Raw genomic sequence first — 13,983 nt, 5'->3', positions numbered from 1 at the left:
ATCACTTTAGAATATTCACTTGGAAGGATGCTCAGTTGAAGACCTATTGATGGATCAAACATTTAACCACTTGACAAGCATTTTTTTGAACTACTCTGTGCAAAACACTGCTAGGTGTGATGAAGTGTGCAAAGAGGTATAATGAGATTCCATTAAATGAGGCAAATAATGACGAGTTCCTGCTATGTGTTGAGAATCCTGCTAGACCCTGAGACACACACAGAGCTGATCAATGTAGGGACGATGGAGCAAAGCAGTGCATCCATTAAGCGACCCTAATGTAATAAAGGCTTCGTGTGAAGTAGGAGATGAGGTCACTCTGGATGCACGTGAAGGTGGGAAGTGCCTTCATTTCCTGCAAGTTGGCTCAAGGGGACTGCGGTCCGGGTGTGAGCATCATGGGTGAGCACGGGCCCTGGTTCAGAGCCTTCAGGATAAAGCCAGCTCTGCCCACGTGAACCTGCACGGGACATAGAAACGCTCTGTCCCTCGGGTCCCCAGTCTCTGGGAACTGGGCACTCAGACCTGATTCATCGTCAAAGAGACAGTGCGAGTCCAGAGATGCTGAGAGCTGTGTCTGGAGCACAGAAGGGAGGTGTGGTTGTCACTCCTGCAGGGTCATGGCAGGTGTCCACCAAGCAGGAAACCCTCCTGGTGAGAGGGTCCCCCCGGGGCGGGGGGCGGTGCCTGAGGCTGAGGCCCCCTCTGTGACCAGGAGGTGGAAATCGAGGGCGGGGCTTGGAAGTGTGCCCTGGGCCCTGACCTGTCTGGGCTGCCCAGAGAGCCGCCCAGCCCCTCCTGCATCTGAACCCCTGACTCAGGACCACCAGCCCCTGGTCAGCACTGCTCCCGTGGCTGGGTCTTCATTTCCTGCCCCAGAGCCCCTGATGTCCCCAGCTCATCGCTACTTGTCCCTCAGTTCTCAGCTCGGATGCCGCCTCCTCAGGGACCCCCTTCCTGGGCCCCTCAAGGTTGGCTCTGTCCTGGGGACAGAGTCACCATCACCCTGGGTCATGATAAGCCCAGGGGACAGGAAGGGGGCCCCTTCCCCACTGTGACCCCTGCCCATAACAAGGCAGGGCTCAGGGAGCCGGGGCTGAGGGAATGAGGATGGAGTGGAGGACACAGCTGGGCCGGGGCAATGATGACCACGGCCCCACGGGACGTGCCTGGGCCCCACCCTCGCCACTATCCTCAGCCCCAGTTGGGTGGGGGCTTGAATTCTGTTGGTTTTCCAAGTTCTGTCACTAAGAAGGTCTAATCAGGCCCTTGTACCCTCTGTCCCTCTATCCACTTTCCTGCCTCCCAGAGAACCAGGCCTCCCGCCCAGAGAACTGCTTCCCACTTGAGAAACCCCAAAAGGAGATCCCAGGACAGTATGCAGCCCCCACCTGACCATTTTCCTGGGATCATTTTCCATCCTTCTTCCGGGTGACCCCGGCCCCTCCTGCAGTCCAACCCTTACTGCCTCGGTCTGCTGGCGGAGACTAGAACCGGGGGTCTAGCACTACTTGGGTTTCTCAGGCTCTAGCGAGACTCTGGACCCACTGGTGGTGGTGGTGATTGTTGCTCAGTACTGTCCCACTCTTTGCAACCCCAGGGGCTACAGCACTCCAGGCTTCCCAGTCACGTCCGACTCTTTGCTACTTCATGGACTGCAGAACACCAGGCCTCCCTGTCCATCACCAACTCCCGGAGCTTGCTCAAATTCATGTTTATTGAGTCAGTGATGCCATCCAACCATCTCGTCCTCTGTCGTCCCCTTCTCCTCCTGCCTTCAATCTTTCCCAGCATCAGGCTCTTTTCCAATGACTCAGCTCTTTGCAACTGGTGGCCAAAGTACTGGAGTTTCAGTTTCAGCATTAGTCCCTGCAATAAATATTCAGGATTGATTTCTTTTAGGACTGACTGGTTTGATCTCCTTGCAGTCCAAGGGACTCTCAAGAGTCTTCTCCGACACCACAGTTCAAAAGCATCGATTCTTTGGTGCTCAGGCTTATTTATGATCCAACTCTCACATCCATACATGACTACTGGAAATATCATAGCTTTGACTATGTTTGACTGAGTTTTTAAAACTCGGATGCTAGACCCAGCTCAGAGGTTCTAATTGAGTGGGTCTGGGGTGACAGGTGAAAACTGGCAATTCTAACAGGGTCCCAAGAGGCTGATGCTATTGACCTTGGAATGACACCCTGAGAACCATGCTCTCCACTAAGCCTGTCCACCCGAGATGGTGACCATTGGGGCAAGACTCCTCTCCTCTCTGCCTCACTCGGGACCCCTCCTGTCTGCAGGGCAGGGTAACTTGGTGCCCGGGCTCCACCGCCCTCACCTCCCCCTTCACCCCTCCAGCTGCACAGCCTCCTTGCTGCTCCTCACCGGGGATCCCCAGGCTCTCTCCTGCCTCAGGCCCTTTGCACCTGCTCTTCCTTCTGCTTGGTGCCCTCTTCCCAGGGCTCGCTCACCTCCTCCGAGAGGCCGTCCCTGCCCTCTTACATGACCTTGTCCATCAGCTCTGTTTCCTGTCTAGCAGCTATTGCCTCCCTACATGCCTTACAACAGTTGGTTCAATGACTATTGCTTGTCTTTCAGACTGGACAGTGACCTCCATGAGAGTGGGGACTTTGCTCGTTTCCCTACCCAATCCCAGCACCCGAGCAGGGCCAGCAGGGGTGGGTGTTCAGTACCTACCTGTCACTCAGTGACTCAGAGGAGGAGTCCTTCCCTCTAATCTCATAGGCCGTCCTTCTCTTGTTGGTTTTGAATGGTGTTTCCTGCATCACCACCTTCCTTGTTGATTCTTAGATCATAGAGCCTCAGAGAACTGCTGGGCAAAAAAATACACATTTTCATAAGGAAACTAGGAGGTGACTTCCCTTGCCTGGGGACAGGCATGAAAGGCCCCTCCCCCTCCTGAGAAGGGCCGTCAACCCTGCAGGTGCCCGGGGTTCAGGCTCCACACAGGGCCCAGGAGTGTCCGCTCTTATTCGTTCATTTCTCTCTTTTCAGGCTCTCAGCAAGGCGGCAGCTCTCTCCTGGCTTTCACTCCCGTCCATTTACGTTGGAGGAAAATTAAAAAGAAATGAAATGCACTTAAGAGAATGCCTTGAGGAGTTGCCAGGCCACCCGGGTATAGTGAATGGGCTCCTTTTGGGGTCTTGGTGATTATCAATTATTTATTGAACCCTGATTATGTTCCTGGCGCCACCAAGACAGAAAAGAGACAAGGTCCCTTCCCTGGGAGCTTCCCAGGGGAGGAAGTGACAGTTTTGGCAGCTAAAAAAGTGTTCCATCTGAAAAGACAGTGACACGTCACAGCTCAAGGCTGCTCTATGCCTTTATTATATTTTTATTTTTAATGATGTTCATTTATTTTCTTATCCAAAAGTAACAGAAAGTTTATAAGATATTCCTACAAAATAGAGAAGAAAAAAAAACTCAACTCCATATTTTACCACACATTTTAAAAGTCTACTTGGTTTATAAAATTATGATTTAGTGGAAAGACGCAACTTTCAGAACCTCCTTGATTGTTACTTCACAGTATATCGTACATTTCTCAGTACCACAAAGTCATCTTCATCAGAAACATAAATGCTAACGGCTATGAGGTTTCCATCCTATAGATGTACAGAGACTCCTCCACTGTTGGACCATAAGACTGTCTTCTCTTTTCCTCTTTCTCCTTTGTCTTGGTTAGCATACAAAATACTGCCATGAACATCCTTAATTAGAAATCTTTAATCACTCTTGTGGCGATTTAAGTTCCAAACGGGGAAGAAGGAAAACCCAAGCCCACATTGGACATAAATTGCATGTACGTGACAATAAAGCTCTTTGAACAGAGCCGAGCAGGTCCTGGTGCCTGTCGCCCGGAACGTGAGCCAACATGAGACGACAGTCAGGGACGTGCATCCGATATGAAGATGCTCAGGGACAGAGGGACGTGTGGGGTGGGGTGGGGGGAAGATGCGCTGTTTCCCTGGTGCTGGGGGCAGGTGGTGGGGATGCTCCGAGGGCTGCACTGTGTTCACTCACTGGGGTTTGTATCTGTTAGCTATTGTCCCAATTAAGCTGCGTAACAAACCAGCCCAAAACTCAGTTGCAAACAATAAGTGTATTTCTCATTCTCGCATCTACGTGTCTGCTGTCGTTCATCACATCTGGGCTGGGCCTGGCTTTGCTTGGCTTCAAGCGAAGGGTTGAGTCCAGGTCTGCTCTCGAGTCTGTCATCTTTCCAGGACTGGTGACACCCAGAGGCAGATTCTTCTCATAGAGAAGGCAGGGGCACAGGAGGTCAGGACCAGCCGTGTCGGCACCTTCAGGCCTCCACCCACATCCCATCAACCAACGCAAATCACATAACTGAATCCAACCTCAGGGAGACAAGAGAATCCACATCTAGAGGAGAAAACTACAAAGTCACACGGCAAAGGGCAAGGACCCAGGGAAGGAGGCTGAAGAATTAGGACAGTGATGTCCAACAGTGGTACCTCCCGCAGGTGTCAAAATCCCCATCCTGGGTGTACTTCCCAGGAAACAGAGTCCTGATCCAGGATGTGGGAGCAGGTGATTTATTTTCTCCCTGATGAAGTCTCCCCATCTGTAAAACAGGAGTAATGATGTCACATCAAGTCATATCACGTACATTTGTTTAAAGTTTAAACAGTGAATCCCAGAAACAAGCTTAAAACAGAGCCGGGCACAGCGGGACAGATGTTAGTATTAGCTATTAGCATTTCTGTTGATGCTCAAAGTGGTAGAAATTCCTTGACATCTCATTAAAGAATCACCCCCTTGACAATTCACATTTCCTCTTCTTTAAAGTGAGGAAACGCTAATTGTCACGGGCTGGATGCTCCCTCTGAGGAGTGTGTAGAAGGGGGCGGGGCCCTGTGGACCACATGGTCCTGGGCTGCAGTCCCAGCCCTGCCCCGAGCAGTGAGGATCTTAAGCAGGTCATCGGCCCCTCGGAGCCTCACTTCCTCATCTGTAGAATGGGTATAATCTCGGGCTCCTGCGTCGGGGTGAAGCGCGCTGAGGTTGAAGGTGCTGAGAGCGGGCCTGTCCCCTGACGATTGATGCCTGTGGCAGAGAGGGTGCTGAGGGAGGGGTCCGGAGCTGGGACCTCATGCCCCAGCGCTGCCACCCATTGCCCGGGGTGGGGGGCGCGGAGGAGGCCCTTTGCCCCCTGAGCCTCTCCTGCCCCACATGCAAGGAGGTGGGCCGGTCGGGCGCCCCTGCATCTCTCCCATGGCCTCTTACTGCGTCATCTGGGCACCGCTCACTGTGTTCAGTGCAGGACAGACGCTGGACCAGGGCCACGCTCCCCACAAGCCCAGGGCAGCCGCATTTAGCTCAGGTCAGGGTCGCATTTCTGCAACAAAGGCTGAGATTCACAGACAAGATTTCCAGGGGTTTTCTTTCTTCACTGAGGCCTCCCTCTCTCTGCTGGGGGCCGGTGTTCAGACCTCTGCCTGCAGGGGCCTTTCAGAGAACAAAACAGGGGCATCAGTGCTCAGCTGTGGGGAGGACTTCATCCTCTGTCCTGCGGCCTGGGGCTGCCCTCCCCGAGGGATGTCCCCCCACGGACCCCGCACCCCACCCGGAGGGAGAGGAGAGCCAGCCAGGCAGTAGCGGCTAGGCTCGCCAGCCCCACTGATGGCCCTGCTGCCCTGGGTCTCGGGCTCCCCAGCGAGGACTGCCTCCATAATACACCTCGGCTCCCAGATCCTCTAACCGTACTGTGAAAACCACTCACGGCAATCGGCCACACTCAAACTGATCGCGCAAGTAACACTTGGAAGAAAGGAGCTAGGAATCACATTTAACTTTAAAATACATGTGCTGGAGTCTGTGGACAACAACATATCATGTGCTTCCCCTGTTCCTAGCCCAGAACGTGGAGAGAGATGAGAGGATTGCCCAGGGCCACAGGGACCCAGGAGGCTGCTTTGGACAAGACAACTTGACCTTGGGCCACAGATGAACATCTTCGCGCGACCTCCAGGAACGGAATTCTCTCCGCAAAATCGGACAGAGGAGGATTTGAAAGGTGAACAACCTAGACTGTGGGCCTGGCTTTGAGCTCTGTTCCACAGCAGAGAAGGAACGTTCTTGTCTCCCAGCCTCAAGTTTCGAGGTTTTGAGTTGAGAAGCACACAGACTCGGGCCTCGGCCTGCCCCACCGCCAACCCCCTGCCAGCACCTGTGTGTGAACCCGCTCCCCGCGCACAGCTCACTCCTGTGCAAGTGTGTATGTGGAGACTTGAAGCGCCGCGTGTCGCTCCTGCAGAACCGGCATCCAACTCAGGGCCCCGGGCCCCCGCCATCCCTGCTCCAGGCTCTGGAATTGCAGGATGAGTGTTTAAGCCATAATTATTGCAGGAACAAGTGATTTTAATTAAATGAACCTCACGGCTGACACCTCATCCATTAATCCCTCCCTCTAGGGCACACGACAGTGAGACACTCCAAATTCTGAAAGGGTTATCAAGTTGCTCTCTGAAAATGAACTTGCTGAGACACAGTGACAAATGAATGACAATGTTGATGATCCCCAGTTTTCATCCTCGCTCAGAGTTCCTCCTGTGCCCGGGGCAGTCAGGTCTCTGGGGGTGTTCCTGACCTGGGGAAGAGTCAGAACTTACTGATGGGAGGAGCAGGATCCTGACTCAGGAGGGGCCCAAAGCTGGACTCCAGCCCAGCGACCCAGCCCCAGGCTGACAGAGGAAATGTGGAATCGCTGTTTGGGTCTGGCTGAGGGGCTGTTCTCAGGAGGAGAAAACAAACACCCCTGTGCCCCTGCTCCCCTGCGTCCTGATATTTTTCCGCCACTCCCGCTCATCTGCTCTGGATCAGCCCTCCTGCTGGCCTGTGATACTGAAATCCAGTTGTTAGAGCGGATGACTGGCCCCTCCGGCTGGAGGTCCCGCGCAGATTCGCGGCCCCGGCTTGAAGAGAGGTGGCTGCCTGGCTGCTCTCCCCCCATTGGCTTGTCGGGGGGACGAGCCTGCTCTGAACCCGGTGATGGTCAGCGCGGCTCTAAGGCGCTCCCGCCTCCCTAGGAGGGAATTTCTAGGTCGACTTGAGACCCATAGCTGTGACTTCGGTTTCAACTCAGTGAGAGACACATGTTGGCCCGTTAACCGTCTCGGCGGCATCTCTGGTCACCGTTTCCCACGGACCTCGTCTCTGGTATTCATGCTGAAACAGTATAGCAACGTGTCCCCAAGTGATGGTAAATGGTCCATTTTAATAACAGCTTCGTAAGCCCCAGATTATGTTTATTACGGTTTGCTAGTGAGTCTATTAAGAAGAGGTAGTCAGTTCTGGGGCATCAATGATTTTGGTTTTTAATAACTTTTTAATAACTCAGAGGAGGCAGAGATCAGTCCTCAGGAGTGTGAGTCAGAGGAGAGCTGGCCTGGAACAGGCTCTAACCGGCTGGTTTGCACGAGTCCCCGTGGCGTCCTCCACCAAGGCGGTAAATGACAGGCGTCTGTTCATGACACCTGCTACGGCTTCTGGAGGATGTGATGGACCAATTCAGACTCCACCTGATGCATCGTCAGTAGGCGGTGATGCTCCCTGGAATCGTGGGCACAGGCGGGGTCCAGTCGGAGCAAAGATTCCAGCCTGGGGTGAATCTGCCCCCAGGGCATGTTTGGTGATTTCTGGAAACACAGCTAAGGGAGGGAGGGAGGCTACTGGTCTCTTGGGGGTAGAGGTCACGGGTGCTGCTAAACATCCCATAAGGCTCAGGAGAGTCCCCACAACAAAGACCAGTCCTGCCCAGAATGTCAAGCTTGCCGAGGGTGAGACACTTTGATTTACAGCCACAGTGAACATTTCATTCCATCGTCTGGACGTCGCCAGAAATGATACATGGCTGGAGGCCTGGCTTTTCATCTGGGTATCGCCAGCTTCGCGCAGAATGAAAACCATGCATAAATCAATTCTCCTGTTTGCTCTCTGGCTTCTTCCTATTGTAATTTTCTCCTTCCCACTTTTATTTTTCTGTTACTGGAGAAAAGGTGAAAAAAAATCAAATAGGCTGGAGAGTCACTAAAATTTCCTTTTCCTCAGTTAAAAAGAAATAAATTGAAAGTGACTCACGGAAAGCAAAGAACCAATGAAAAAGAAGACATGGGGTTCATCAAAGAGTTAATCATCCCAGAAGAGGAGCAGAGAAAAATCTCCAGATGAAAGCTATTGGGATAGAGGAGAGAGGAGCCGGGGGCCAGGTGGGGGTGGGGGCGGGGGAGGGGGCTGGGAAGAGCAGGTCTGAGCTGGGCTAATGCAGAGCTCCCCAAAGGGTAGGTCAAGCCACCTTAGTGAGGCCTGATAATTCTGTGAGTCTCAACCAGCATTTAAAAACATGAAATAACAGAATTGAGTGGAAACTATCAAAAGGTATCAATGAAAATTTGTAAAAATTTTAGCTTCATGTATTCTGTGTGTGTGTGTATGTGCATGCCAGGTCTTGTTGTAAAATATATTTCTTATGATGAGTTGTGGTCAAAACAGCCTGGAAAACACTGGACTGGATGAAATGATGGAGGAATTGCAGAGAATGATGTATCTGTAACCAATTTTGCAAGTAAAAAGAACAAGGAAATGATTAACTCTGAGAAAACAAAAGATGCCTAAGAAAGAAAATGCAACCACATTGCAAAAATAGGCTCTGCATCAAATATCATGTACCTGGTCACATGACATCCATGATGATTATGACATAATTATCATCCTGATTTGCCCTTGGAGGATGGTGGGAGGTGTGGTACAGGTGGGGGAGGGGAGCTGAACCCTCATCAAGGGTTCAGACATTTGAAATAAACCAGCACAGCTTGAAAGCTCCATGACTAACTAAAATCTAGAAGAAACTTGCAGACACAGCTGAAGGAATAGAATAGAGGTCTCTGGAAAGAGATGGGCAGGGAACAGATTCAGCGGTGTTTTATTTCGTGGTCTTGCATCTATTTATTTAAAAGAGAGACCCACACACAGGGGAACAGGACCAGTGAGGACACGGTGGGGTCTCTGAAAAGAGTCTGGGGACCCACGTGGCTTTTGGCTCCATCATTTACAGCTGTGTCTCCTCACACATGTCCCCTCCCAGCTTTCCGACTCCTGGTGACCCGTCCCTGAAACACAGGCGGGGCCAAATCATACGGCCCTCTCGTTCAGCCCTGTGTCTGTGCTTGCTGTGAGGAGTCCAGGACGCAGAGCACGCCTCACCTGGTCTCTGGGTCAAGTGACGTGGACGCCATGAGCACGAGGCGCAGGGCAGGCGTCAGGAAACGTGCTGGGTTTGCCTCGGGGCTGGAGGAGCCTCAGGAGCCTCCACTCCCCAGGCCGAGTGGGGTCGCTCACCCCCACGCCCAGAGCAGCGTCAGAAGGAGGCCCTCCTCAAAGGCTTGTTCTCACCACCTGCGGGGTGCACGCCCTGGAGGAGAGGAGATGATCTCAGGGGCTCACAGCAGGGGCAGAGGCTGCTGGCTGTCCCCCCGTATCCATCACCTCCTTCCTGGAGTTTTAGAAATTCCCGTGTTCAGCTGAGCACACGGCCACCCCGGCTGTAGCTGAACCTCCCGTCCCAGCAGTGTACCTTCCCAGGGCGCCCTCAGACGATGGGTGCTCCCCGCCCTTCTCCCCTCCCCTCCTGCCTGATGGGACCTGCGCCCCCTTAGATCAGGTGGACGACAAGGGCGTCCAAAGGTGAGGAAGCAGGGGGACAGAAGAAGGTCAAGGTCAACCCGTGCAGCTGCCCGCCCAGCTCTGGGCCTCCACGCCGAGGCCGTGACCCCGTGAGAAACAGACTTCCGCCTGCTGAAGCCGCCGGGAGGCTCGGCACCAGATGGGGAGCTGACACACCAGCAGGTGAGGGAGTGGGCTTTTACTCTAATCGTTACTTACTCACTTTAACAGGATTTAGGGGGAAATTCCAGCTTGTCCTTCAAACCCTGGTGATTCCATTAAGATGGGGGATGCGGTTAAAGTCAGTGGCACCAGAATAAACGGATTTATTTAAGAAAGCTGGGGATTCATCTGACCTAAAGGTAAATATTAAATAAGATAATAGCAAGGGCGTTACAAGGCAATGGCCACGCATGTGGCCCCTGAGGGACCCAAGCTTGGGAAACGCTGTGTCCATCAGCCCCTGACCTCTGCTCAGCGGCTCCATGGACGGCCTCTGCCTGGGATCCACGTCCACCTGGGAAAGGTGACGTGAGGGTCCTGGGAGCCTCAGGGTCACCGGGTGAGGGGTCAGGGCACAGACGCCCTCTCAGGACAGCACGGGTGAACCTACAGCCCAGGAGACACCGCGGCCCCACGGGCACCGTCTCAGCTCCTGACACCTTCGGGGGTGCGGGCGGTGCAGCACGAATCCCCGACGCCAGGCTGGCCCGACTCCTGGACCAGCATCGCTGACCGTCCACGGCGCTGGGAAGGCGCCGTTTCAGCGCCTGCTCTGCTGTGCCGCGGCCCAGCCTCCCAGGGCCCCTCTCAGACTGCTCTCTGGCCTTTGCCGCAGACCCTGCAGGGAAGCCTTGTCCTGCACGCCCCTGCCCCGCTGGTCCTCCATTCACTGCGTCCGCACAAAAGCTTCATTGTCCCCTAGCGCCTGACTCAGGCACACTGGCCTTTGGTTTCACAAATGCCCACCTCCTGCTTTGGATCAGAGGTCATCGCGAGGGTCCACTGCATCTGGGGTGGCAGGGGGGCTCCAGCAGCCCCAGGAAGCCCGGGCCCCACGGAACCCGAGAGGGCCCAGAAGGGGACCAGAGGCTCCGCAGTGGGGGCCGGGGGGCATCTCAGAACAGCGGGGAGGGTGAGCCGGTCCTTTTTACTCCTGACTGTCCCTCCCCCAGCCTCAGGGGACGCGGGGCCTTTACTGACCGTGTCCGACACTCTCTGGGGGGCAAAGGGAGGCTCCCCGGGGACAGAGGTCTCCACCCGCGCTCCGACTGGAGATCTGAAATCCCTTCAGGTGCGTCCTCGAGTCCACAGGCACTTACTGTGGTGTGTGTCACATCGGGCTCCGCGTGACCTGGGCGGTCCCACACTCGTGTCCATCACCTGTGAACCGGGGGCAGCTGGAACCCGGGAACACTGCCCCGGGGGCCGGACTGGATTTCTCTAAAGAGGCTGGTGATCCGGCAGCAACATGGGGTGAGCTGATGGTGAGGGAAGGGACGCGGGTCCTCAGGAGCCCTGGGGAAGCCCCCCTGGGGCCCAGAGAGCTCTGCTGGGGGCAGAGGCACAGCCCGCCCAGCCTTCCCGTCCCTGGTGAAAGCCCCCGTCAAGGTCTCCATCGGGTGAGTCCAGCAGGAGGAGAGAGGACTTCCAGGATCCGGGCCTTGCTCCTGAAGCCCCGGGCACATCCACCCTCCTCCCATCCGCCCTGCTGCTCGTCTCGGGGACAGACTGCGGGCTGGTTTCCATGGTTCCCTTGTGTTACAGGAGCCCGAGCTCAGGGGAAACACCTTCACCAGGAGCCACGGAGCTCAGAGAAGGAAGACGCCCCGAGATCCCGCCTGTGAGGACGGCACAGCGTGACTTTAGGGGATGAAATTAGCAGCCTCAGCTACATGAACGCTTTTCTCCCAGGGACTGTGACGTTGTTTGGTGAAAGGGATCATTAGATGTGTGCAAACATTCCACTTGCTGTGGAAGGGCCTCAGGCTCTGACAAATGATAAATGAGAAAATTAGAGGCTTCGGGAAAATGCAAATATCATCCTATGTAAATCTGTCCCTCGGCAGGAAAAAAAGCTGTTTCCCCAAAGTACTGAGGCCCACTTCTATTCTTTTACCACCAGGAAAGTGCCAGGGACTGTTTCACATATTTGGACACGTCTGGGTTTGTCTTCCGTGTTCCTATCAGGGTCTTGGCAAAATGTGGTAGGAAAAGGCTGCAGTTTCCACTGATTTTCCTCTAATTGAGTGTTTCTCAAACTCTATTTCATGATCACCCCCTGAGGAGCCATTTCAGACATTTCTTTTCTCAATTACCCCTCATGAAAATTTAATTCCACAGAAATACCAGACGATGGTTTATGATCTGTAGGTACATCTGTGTTTTTATATAAGGAGAGTAACATCTTTTCAAGCCCCCAAACCAAGTTTTTCCCCCCTGGGAACAGTATGGCCCCCACCGAGAATGCGTGGTCTCATTCATTGATGCATTCACTCTTCCATTCATTCACCCAAATAAACTATATATAAACGCACATACACACACACATATATGTTCGTGTTTATGTTTTAAAACCCATGTTTCTATGACCTGTACACATTTAGGTAAAAACAGTTTCCAAAACCTTTTAGAGCCCACCTGCCAGCCCAGAGCTCTACCCAGAACCTGGCTGCTCTCACCGCTCCCTGACCCCCACCACACCTCTTACCTTCTCTGCCTCTGCTCCCCAGAAAGGCAGCCTGTTCCAGCCCAAGGTCTTTGCTCCTGCCTTCCCCTCTGCTGAATCTGTCCTCCCCCAGGTACCTTCATGACCCCCTCCCCCTGTTCAGATGACACCTCCTACCAGAGGCCTTCCACGATCATCCACCCTCCATTTCTTTATCCTTCTCTTTATCGGTTTGTTCATTTCCTGCCTCATCCATGTACTTTCCATGGATGTTGTACTTGGCACAGGGCAGAATAAGTGCCTTCAATAAGTGTTTGTTGAAGGAATGAATATTCACATATTTTATCTGTGTGTCCATATGGACAACTGCATAGAAAAAGTCCCTGCAAGTGTTTTCATAACACTGACCATGGTGGCTAACATATAAGTTATTACATGCCAGGAGGTCAGGAGGGGTTTGGGCTTTAATATTTTTATTTTCTTACAGAGGAAGTATACTTGTGTACTGTTTGTGTAATAAAAATTAATTTTAATTATAAATCAATTTCATGCAATATCAATTTTATAAGAGAGAAACAGAATTTTCAGCATCCTTGATTGAGACATCTGATATCAAGGGTTCTATCATCCTGAACCAATTTCACAGTAAACAAACAAATTTTGGTGCATTAATAAAAGTAACAGTAACAACCAGGACGTCTGCTCCTCCTACTAAGTTATACGGGTCTTTGCTGACTCCAAAGGACTTTCCTTCTGTGAGCTCCTAGGATTATTTGACAACTTCGGTAGAAGATGGTCATTATCATTATCCCTGTTCTTCTGAAGAAGGAACTCCAGTGACTTTGCTGTGGGCACCTGTCAAGGGATTACAGGCAACTTTTCACCATCCCCATCCTCCTTTTTTTTTTTTTTTTTTTTAAATGGACCACTCTTGAAATCTTTATTGAATTTGTTACAATATTGCTTCTGTTTTATGTTTTGGGTTTTTTGGCCTCAAGGTACGTGGGATCGCAGCTTCTTGACCAGGGATCGAACAGGCACCCCCTGCATTGGAAGGCAAAGTCTTAAACGCTGGACCACCAGGGAAGTCCCTGCCAGCTCCTTCTTCACGTGACCCTGAATCACCCAACCCAATAGCCCTGTGGGCCCCAGATCAAGGAGTGGGCAGTGACTGGTCCAACCAATAAGCTCATCACATTCCCCTACCTTGATTGGCTCAAAAGTAGGCACCTGCCCAGGTGGGCAGTGAGCTGAGTCCATGTTTGCCTGGACTCCTGGGCTCGTCTGAGGTTCCCTCTGGAACAGGAGGGATGTGGACACGGCTCTCCGAGCCACAGCAGCCTTCCCTTGCTGCCACAGGGGATGGCAGTCTGAGATCAGCATTGACTCTCAAGAGAAGGAAGAACCAAGAGAACTTCAAGGAAACTGAATCATCCTGACCCAATCATTCTGGAATCTTTTTATCTCTGGGATTTTTTAAGGCATGAGTCCATAAATCCCTTTATTGTTCAAGCCTGTTTACATTGAATCCTCTGTTCCTTGCAGCCCCAAGCCATCTGTCTATTTGCTCAGAGTCACACAATAGTAATCAGTAGATGATTAAACCAGGGCCT

The sequence above is a fragment of the Cervus elaphus genome, chromosome 23 (assembly GCF_910594005.1).
Source record: "Cervus elaphus chromosome 23, mCerEla1.1, whole genome shotgun sequence".
Taxonomy (NCBI): Eukaryota; Metazoa; Chordata; class Mammalia; order Artiodactyla; family Cervidae; genus Cervus; species Cervus elaphus.
Note: the sequence above shows the minus strand (reverse complement) of the source record.